A 9,729-nucleotide genomic window follows, 5' to 3' on the forward strand; every position below is an offset into this window, starting at 1 on the left:
ATATTTACAACACTTTTAATATATTTTGATGTTTTAAGTTTATTAAGTCAGCTGTCCTCGTTAGTAACCTACAACTAGTTGTCCACAGTTAGATGTACAGAAATAAATCGATAAATATTATCTTGAATCAATCCACGACCCAGTGTATACGTATCTCAGTATTGATCACAACTCAAACTATATATATTTTGGAATCAACCTCAACCCTGTATAGCTAACTCCAACATTCACATATAGAGTGTCTATGGTTGTTCCGAAATATATATAGATGTGTCGACATGATAGGTCGAAACATTGTATACGTGTCTATGGTATCTCAAGATTACATAATATACAATACAAGTTGATTAAGTTATGGTTGGAATAGATTTGTTACCAATTTTCACGTAGCTAAAATGAGAAAAATTATCCAATCTTGTTTTACCCATAACTTCTTCATTTTAAATCCGTTTTGAGTGAATCAAATTGCTATGGTTTCATATTGAACTCTATTTTATGAATCTAAACAGAAAAAGTATAGGTTTATAGTCGGAAAAATAAGTTACAAGTCGTTTTTGTAAAGGTAGTCATTTCAGTCGAAAGAACGACGTCTAGATGACCATTTTAGAAAACATACTTCCACTTTGAGTTTAACCATAATTTTTGGATATAGTTTCATGTTCATAATAAAAATCATTTTCTCAGAATAACAACTTTTAAATCAAAGTTTATCATAGTTTTTAATTAACTAACCCAAAACAGCCCGCGGTGTTACTACGACGGCGTAAATCCGGTTTTACGGTGTTTTTCGTGTTTCCAGGTTTTAAATCATTAAGTTAGCATATCATACAGATATAGAACATTTATTTAGTTGATTTTAAAAGTCAAGTTAGAAGGATTAACTTTTGTTTGCGAACAAGTTTAGAATTAACTAAACTATGTTCTAGTGATTACAAGTTTAAACCTTCGAATAAGATAGCTTTATATGTATGAATCGAATGATGTTATGAACATCATTACTACCTTAATTTCCTTGGATAAACCTACTGGAAAAGAGAAAAATGGATCTAGCTTCAATGGATCCTTGGATGGCTCGAAGTTCTTGAAGCAGAATCATGACACGAAAACAAGTTCAAGTAAGATCATCACTTGAAATAAGATTGTTATAGTTATAGAAATTGAACCAAAGTTTGAATATGATTATTACCTTGTATTATAATGATAACCTACTGTAAGAAACAAAGATTTCTTGAGGTTGGATGATCACCTTACAAGATTGGAAGTGAGCTAGCAAACTTGAAAGTATTCTTGATTTTATGAAACTAGAACTTATGGAATTTATGAAGAACACTTAGAACTTGAAGATAGAAGTTGAGAGAGATCAATTAGATGAAGAAAATTGAAGAATGAAAGTGTTTGTAGGTGTTTTTGGTCGTTGGTGTATGGATTAGATATAAAGGATATGTTATTTTGTTTTCATGTAAATAAGTCATGAATGATTACTCATATTTTTGTAATTTTATGAGATATTTCATGCTAGTTGCCAAATGATGGTTCCCACATGTGTTAGGTGACTCACATGGGCTGCTAAGAGCTGATAATTGGAGTGTATATACCAATAGTACATACATCTAAAAGCTGTGTATTGTACGAGTACGAATACGGGTGCATACGAGTAGAATTGTTGATGAAACTGAACGAGGATGTAATTGTAAGAATTTTTTTTAAGTAGAAGTATTTTGATAAGTGTATTGAAGTCTTTCAAAAGTGTATAAATACATATTAAAACACTACATGTATATACATTTTAACTGAGTCGTTAAGTCATCGTTAGTCGTTACATGTAAGTGTTGTTTTGAAACATTTAGGTTAACGATCTTGTTAAATGTTGTTAACCCAATGTTTATAATATCAAATGAGATTTTAAATTATTATATTATCATGATATTATCATGTATGAATATCTCTTAATATGATATATATACATTAAATGTCTTTACAACGATAATCGTTACATATATGTCTCGTTTAAAAATCATTAAGTTAGTAGTCTTGTTTTTACATATGTAGTTCATTGTTAATATACTTAATGATATGTTTACTTATCATAGTATCATGTTAACTATATATATATATCCATATATATGTCATCATATAGTTTTTACAAGTTTTAACGTTCGTGAATCACCGGTCAACTTGGGTGGTCAATTGTCTATATGAAACATATTTCAATTAATCAAGTCTTAACAAGTTTGATTGCTTAACATGTTGGAAACATTTAATCATGTAAATATCAATCTCAATTAATATATATAAACATGGAAAAGTTCGGGTCACTACAGATTGGGCGTGTTTTGGTTAAGCGAGAGGTCTCGGGTTTGAACCTGGCCAAGGCAGTTTATTTTTAGTTTTTCCTATTTGAGGTAGTTATTTATTTATTTTATGATTATTATCTTATTATTATTATACCAATCTTGATATCATAATTATTATATTATTACTATCATTAATTCTAATATAATTAAGATTGCGAATGATAAGATAAAAACGATTAAGGTTGTGATCATGAATATAGTTAAGGTAATTACTACCGAAAAGTATAACTATATGTACGTTTAGGAGTAAAGATGAATTTAAATACAATTAAATCGTGACTAAATAAAATTATCATTTTTATTAAGAATATCATTATTAATAAGAATAACATATTTATTAAAACTATCATTTAAATTATTATTAGTTTTATCATTAAAATTATCATTTTTATTAAAAGCTATTTTTTTTATTAAAGTTATCGTTATTAGTAAAATTATCATTATATATAAAATTAAAATTTTTTAATTTTTATCATTATTATTATTATTATTAATATTATTATTATTATTATTATTATTATTATTATTATTATTAAACAAAAGTATCATTATTAACAATATCATTATTATTATTAATATTATCATTTTTAATAAAGTTATTATTATTATTATTATTATTATTATTATTATTAGTAAATCATTAATATCCAAAGTATCATTTTTTTTACAAATAAATATTTTTGTACATAAAAACATACTTAATACATATACTGCAACTATATTAATATTCCATATAACTATATATACATAAATTAAACATACATAATATATAAACTAAAGGTATAATAAGTAAATTTGTTCAGTTATGATTATATGTTTTAATATAAATATACAAATGATATAGGTTCGTAAATCCGAGGCCAACCCTGCATTGTTCAATATAGTCATATGTATTTTTACTACAAAATACATTAGGTGAGTTTCATTTGCTCCCCTTTTACTCTTTACATTTTTGGGACTGAGAATACATGCAAATGTTTTATTAACTGTTTTACAATATTTATATGTGTGAGTTTCATTACTCCCCATTTAAATGCTTTTGCAATATATATTTTTGGGACTGAGAATGCATGCGCTTTTATAAATGTTTTACGAAATAGACACAAGTAATCGAAACTACATTATATGGTTGAATGATCGAAATCGAATATGCCCCTTTTTATTAAGTTTGGTAATCTAAGAATTAGGGAACAGACACCCTAATTGACGCGAACTCTAAAGATAGATCTATCGGGCCCAACAAGCCCCATCCAAAGTATCGAATGCTTTAGTACTTCGAAATTTATATCATGTTCGAAGGAGGATCCCGGAATTATGGGGATATTCTTATATGCATATTGTGAATGTCGGTTACCAGGTGTTCAATCCATATGAATGATATTTTTGTCTCTATGCATGGGACATATATTTATGAGAAATGAAAATCTTGTGGTCTATTAAAATGATGGAAATGATTATTTATGTTAAACTAATGAACTCACCAACCTTGTGGTTGACACTTGAAAGCATGTTTATTCTCAGGTACGAAAGAAATCTTCCGCTGTGCATTAGCTCATATCAGAGATATTACTTGGAGTTATTCATGACATATTTCAAAAGACGTTGCATTCGAGTCGTTGAGTTCATCAAGATTATTATTAAGTCAATTATATTTGGATATATTATGAAATGTTATGCATGTCTGTCAACTGTCGATATAACGAAAGTTTGTCTTTTAAAAACGAATGCAATGTTTGTAAAATGTATCATATAGAGGTCAATTACCTCGCGATGTAATCAACAGTTGTGAATCGTTTGTAATCGATATGGACTTCGTCCGGATGGATTAGGATGGGGCATTTCAGTTGGTATCAGAGCGGTGGTCTTAGCGAACCAGGTCTTGCATTAGTGAGTCTAACTGATAGTCGTTAGAATGCATAGGTAAGTCTGGACTTCGACCTGGTCTGCATGTCAAAAAGTTTTGCTTATCATTTTGTGTTGAAAATTATCTGCTCATCATTCTTAGTCTAGACACGTCTTACTGCATTGATTGCATGAATAGTGTATAGACAAGATTCATATCTTAGCGTATCTGTTACTGTAGACCTTACCTGGCGTATCCCGTAAATTCCTCCGTAATCTACGAAACCTTTTGTTCTATATATATGGATATTCTATGTAATTAAGAATACCATCCGTTAGCCAGAAAATCATTTCATATCTAAAAAAATCCTTTATTCAATCGTACGAAATGGAATTCGTCATTAGTTCAAGTCCCTCGGATTCCGAAATGGAATCTCACTCAAGCTCTGAAAGTAATGTGACCGGAATGGATCAACCAATCAGTCATCATCTATTCTGGATGAATTGAGGATGGGTTCGTAGCCTCCTCAATCATTGGAGACAAGAAGAAGGTGATCCTTTTCATCCGCCACATTGCCCTATTGGCGAAGAACTTGAAGCACTTACCGGTGAACCTGTTTGAAACACCATCTTTTCTCTCATTTCCAGAGTATCTCGCCACGATTATATACTATACCAAATTCTAGATTATATTTATCCGCTAGTCCGAACCGAAAATCACCCCGGTGTAATAGAAGAAGTCAACGAGCTTCGCGCTCGGGTAGTGGCTTTAGAGAATATGGTGCGAAGGTTACAAACACCAGCAGCAGCACCAGCAGTATAATCAGTATTACCACCAATGTCAACAGTACCATCACTACCACCAACATCAACTTCTGCATCCCACACCTCAACTTCTTAATCTATACCTCGAACATCAACGTCATACGCACCATGGATACCAAGGAGTACCAACAACAACAACATCAACACACTTCTCAACCTCGCAATCTATACCTTAAGCATAATCATTGTTCTACGAATCATTTTACGAATTGTTCTACTTAAACTATCTTCATCCTTCATGGTGATTATGTAATCTCTAATATTTTAAAGATTATGTACTCTCGTTCTAGCCGTAAAACTGATGAGTTTAATATCACATTGACTCATTAAATCCATAATTATGTCTGAAGAAAATATATATGTATATGTGTTTTCATAAAGATTGTAATTAAAATTTTTATTGTACAAACTGTTAATGGTAAAAATATTTTAACGGGTAGGTAATACCCGAGGAATATTTAGATTTCGCAGTAATAAGTTACACTGTACATTCTTCGAATCTGATTCAACAGTCATTTACTATCCAACTTGTAACCACAGCTATACGAATCCGTTCGTCACAGAATAACCATTTTCATTCAATTTCATATTTGGATTTTGACATATCAGAATTCGACAAGTGGCATAATGAAGAAAACATTGGACAAAATAAAATTTGTTAGAAACAAACAAATTAACTATGAGAAATTTTGTTAAGAATCCACGCTAACAAAATCCTAGCTAACTGTTCCTAGCTAACTGATTACATTTTATTTACCGCAATTTAATTATCGCAATTTTATTTATCGTCATTTAATTTCTTTTATTTACTTTACGCACTTTATTTATCGTCATTTAAATTATGTTATTTATTTTACGCATTTTAAATGTCGGGACACGTATATAAGGTTTTGACATATCATATCGACCCATCTATATATATTATTTGAAATAACCATAGACACTCTATATGCAGTAATGCGGGAGTTAGCTATACAGGGTTGAGGTTGATTCTATAATAATATATATACTTTGAGTTGTGATCGAGTCTGAGATGAATACGGGTCACGTTACGTATTAATTAATTCGAATACTATATATTAAACTATACATGAATTATTGAATTGCTAACTGTGGACTACCAACATTGGACAATTAAAATGAATTAAAATATTGACTATAACATATGCAACTAAACATTTATTCAAGTTTGCCACTTGATCTCATTTTAAACCTCATTTGTATCTTGACGATTTCAATCTGCGTTCAAAACTTTCATGAATCTTGAAAACATTTCAATCGAGAGAATGAACCAATCGCACATCATTTACAGAAGGAAAGAGTGATGAATATAGCTATGCACCTGAAAATACTCGGCACCTGAGTAAACGTTTAACATGCATCTGTGTTAGATCCTTTAGCATTATTATTACCCAAAATAACTTCACAATCCCTTTTCAAGGTAGTAAATTTTGTCACAGCTCCAACAAGTCAACTCCGACTTTTCACTCGGTTTAGCTTATTATAACCCTGATATAAAAGTTGCCTTTCGTCATCAATACCGGAAAACCGTTTATATCTCACTACATTAGCAGTAAACGTACCAGCAACCTCGTTGCTTCTTGGCTTAAATCTCTCTGACAAATCATAATATTTATTCATTGAAACCCTATCATATACTCATCCGCATCTTGTAACGAGAACTGCCATACTAATTACCGGAAATCAGCAATCAGTACTTTGAAAACTCACAGCATATCTACATCAACAGTTATGTATGACATTTATCTCTTAGAATTATGATCTCTCCTTCTGAAATTCTGAAAAGCACTAAGTCACAAATCAATACTCTGAATGTTGAAAAAGCTGAATGAAGCAGCAGAAACAATAGACAACCGTAAACGACCATAATCATCGAAAGTTTGACGATAAAGGATAGTATGTTGAAAAAGCTCAGAAAAGTTGGAACTGGAAAAATGGATTGAGCTAACCACGAAGGAGACCAAGGACAAATACAAGGACCATACCATATATTCAAAGAATCCATGTAATTCTGGATCCGATGAAACCTTCAACGTGTATCTTGCTCCACACTCATGTTAAAGTCTTGCGGAAAATCTTCTTCATCAACCATCGAACTTAGAAATTCCAAAATATCATCATCAATATCTTCGATATTTCTGAGGATATTTTCATAAATATTCTCGTTCGAAATTATATACCTCTTCGTGCTTCTTGTGAAACATTTTATTGGAAACATTCAATAGAAAATTTAGTACCGAAAAGCGGATTATGCGAAACTATGAAGGAAGCTGTGGACAAATCACAAAGAATAAGTTTGACTTCAAAGAATCCAAATGATTCTGTTTCTGATGAAATCTTTAGCGAATACCTTGCTTCCGAATCTAAACCCTTACGGATAAATCTTGTTCATCATCTATCGATATTAGAAATTCTAAGATATCATCGTATCTTTCATTATAAATATCCTCCATATTTCTGAAGATATTTTCATAACTATTCTTATCTGAAATTATTAATCTCTTCGTGCTATCAGTGTTACATCATATAGAAACTGTTAGTTTCTATATTCTGTAAACTTTCGAGCCTAAAATATGAATGTTATTGAAGTAATGTTGGGAACTGATGCATGAGTTAGTATAATATAATGACACTTGATCAACGTGATTATATTACAGTAATTTATGCTGAGTTTCCAATGGAACATGATGATTCACAGATTATAACGTCATCATGTGCCATGTTACATAACTCTTTCATTCTGCTTAACTTCTGAACATATCAAGAAAATATATTCTTGATAGTTCTATTCTCAGTGATTCAGGTAATTTGACAAAACAAATCGTGTTACTATCTTTCCTTTCTACCTTGTATATTATGATAATTCGAAACTCCATACCTATGAATTCTGGACCGTTACTTGCGAAAAGTAAACCAAAGCATGAAGCTCCGAAATAGAAAGGGGGTATATATCGCAGCAAATAAGAGAGCACATAAACCGTGGATGACAATAATTATAAGAGATAGAAGCAGGGATATTGAAATATAAGGGAAGATATAAAACCCAACAACAACAGCGAAATTACAAACTGTGGATATTAGTGCGTATAGCAATATAAAGACACGGGAGGATTATGAATACAATAAACCGTAGAGCATAATATAAATAAACAGATTCTTCAGGTGGGAGTTGGAAAAGAAGAACGATCATTGTGATAGTTAGAATAAGAACAAGGATCAAAACAGGGTTAAGCATTTTCATAAATCTTTTGAATTTGGGAATTGAGTATAGAAGTGGTGAAAACAAATGGAACGGAAAAGGTAAATTTATAAAGGAAATATCAGACGTAGTAATCAGGGCAGATCACCGTATTTAATTAAAGAGATCTTAATTTCCATAAATCCCGAAGAATCAGATCTTATAGATTTCCAAGATTTTCTTTAAATGCCTTGAATTTAGGAATTCAATCGTGACTACGTCACTGGTTAAGTCAAAATCTTATTTTTACCAATTCACTCTTTTGCGATAGCTTCACTCGTATCCTTAGATTGATCAAATTATTTTATCATTATTATTCAATGATAATAAACCTTTAATTATCAACTCATACTGGTCATGAAAACATTTTTATTGTAAGCCATGACCACCTCACTCAAATTTCGGGACGAAAATTCTTTAACGGGTAGGTACTGTGATGACCCGGGAATTTCCGACCAAATTTAAACTTAATCTTATATGATTTCGACACGATAAGTAAAGTCTGTTATCTCGAGTTTCAAAATTTTTGAACTATTTATATATATCAAACTAACCTTTGACTATACCCAACGATTCACGAACAATTGCTTGTACTTAAATATGTATATATTATATATAAATGTAAAGATATATTATATATAAAATGCTATTTATAAGTTATTATATCATTATTATTGATATTATTATTATCATAAATAATATTAATATAACTAATATTATTTAGTATCATCATAAATATTATTATTTATTATTAAATTTATTATTTTCTATCATCATTGTTATTATTAACATTTTCATATTATTATTACCTTTATCAATATTATTATTATTATTATTAATATTATTATTATTATTATTATTATTAATTAGTAATATTAGTATTATTATTAACACAATTCTTATTATTATTTGTATTGTTGTTATTAATATATTAATTATTATTAATATATATTAAATATAAAAAAATATTATATAAAATCTAACATGTACGAATTCCATATCTGCTTTTACATGTTTTTCTTCTGATTAGATTTATGTCGATGTACTTTTGCTACAAAACAAGTTAATCAAATTCTATTACTGTGTGAATCGTCACTTACACTTGATATATGTACCTACTACTATAATTTGTAAAAAAGGAATTGAAAGATCAAAGAAAACCCATCTACTTCTTCCTCTCTTGATCATAAACCGCCACTCCATCAACCACCATCCACCTCAAACCCACTTCAAATAAAACGCAACCTTCTCTCTTTACAAACACGCACCATCGTGAACCGCCATTTAAATCACCACCTCAACTGTTGTAAGCCACCAGTCACCACCGTAGTACACCACCACCATAACACTTTCCACCACCACGACCCACCCACAACCGCTTCTCTCTCTCTCCTCTCTCACTCCTAAACTTGCTCATGAATCCCTAAGGATACTGTATGTTTATGTTCC

The sequence above is a fragment of the Rutidosis leptorrhynchoides genome, chromosome 1, assembly GCF_046630445.1.
Source record: "Rutidosis leptorrhynchoides isolate AG116_Rl617_1_P2 chromosome 1, CSIRO_AGI_Rlap_v1, whole genome shotgun sequence".
In the NCBI taxonomy this organism is placed as follows: Eukaryota; Viridiplantae; Streptophyta; class Magnoliopsida; order Asterales; family Asteraceae; genus Rutidosis; species Rutidosis leptorrhynchoides.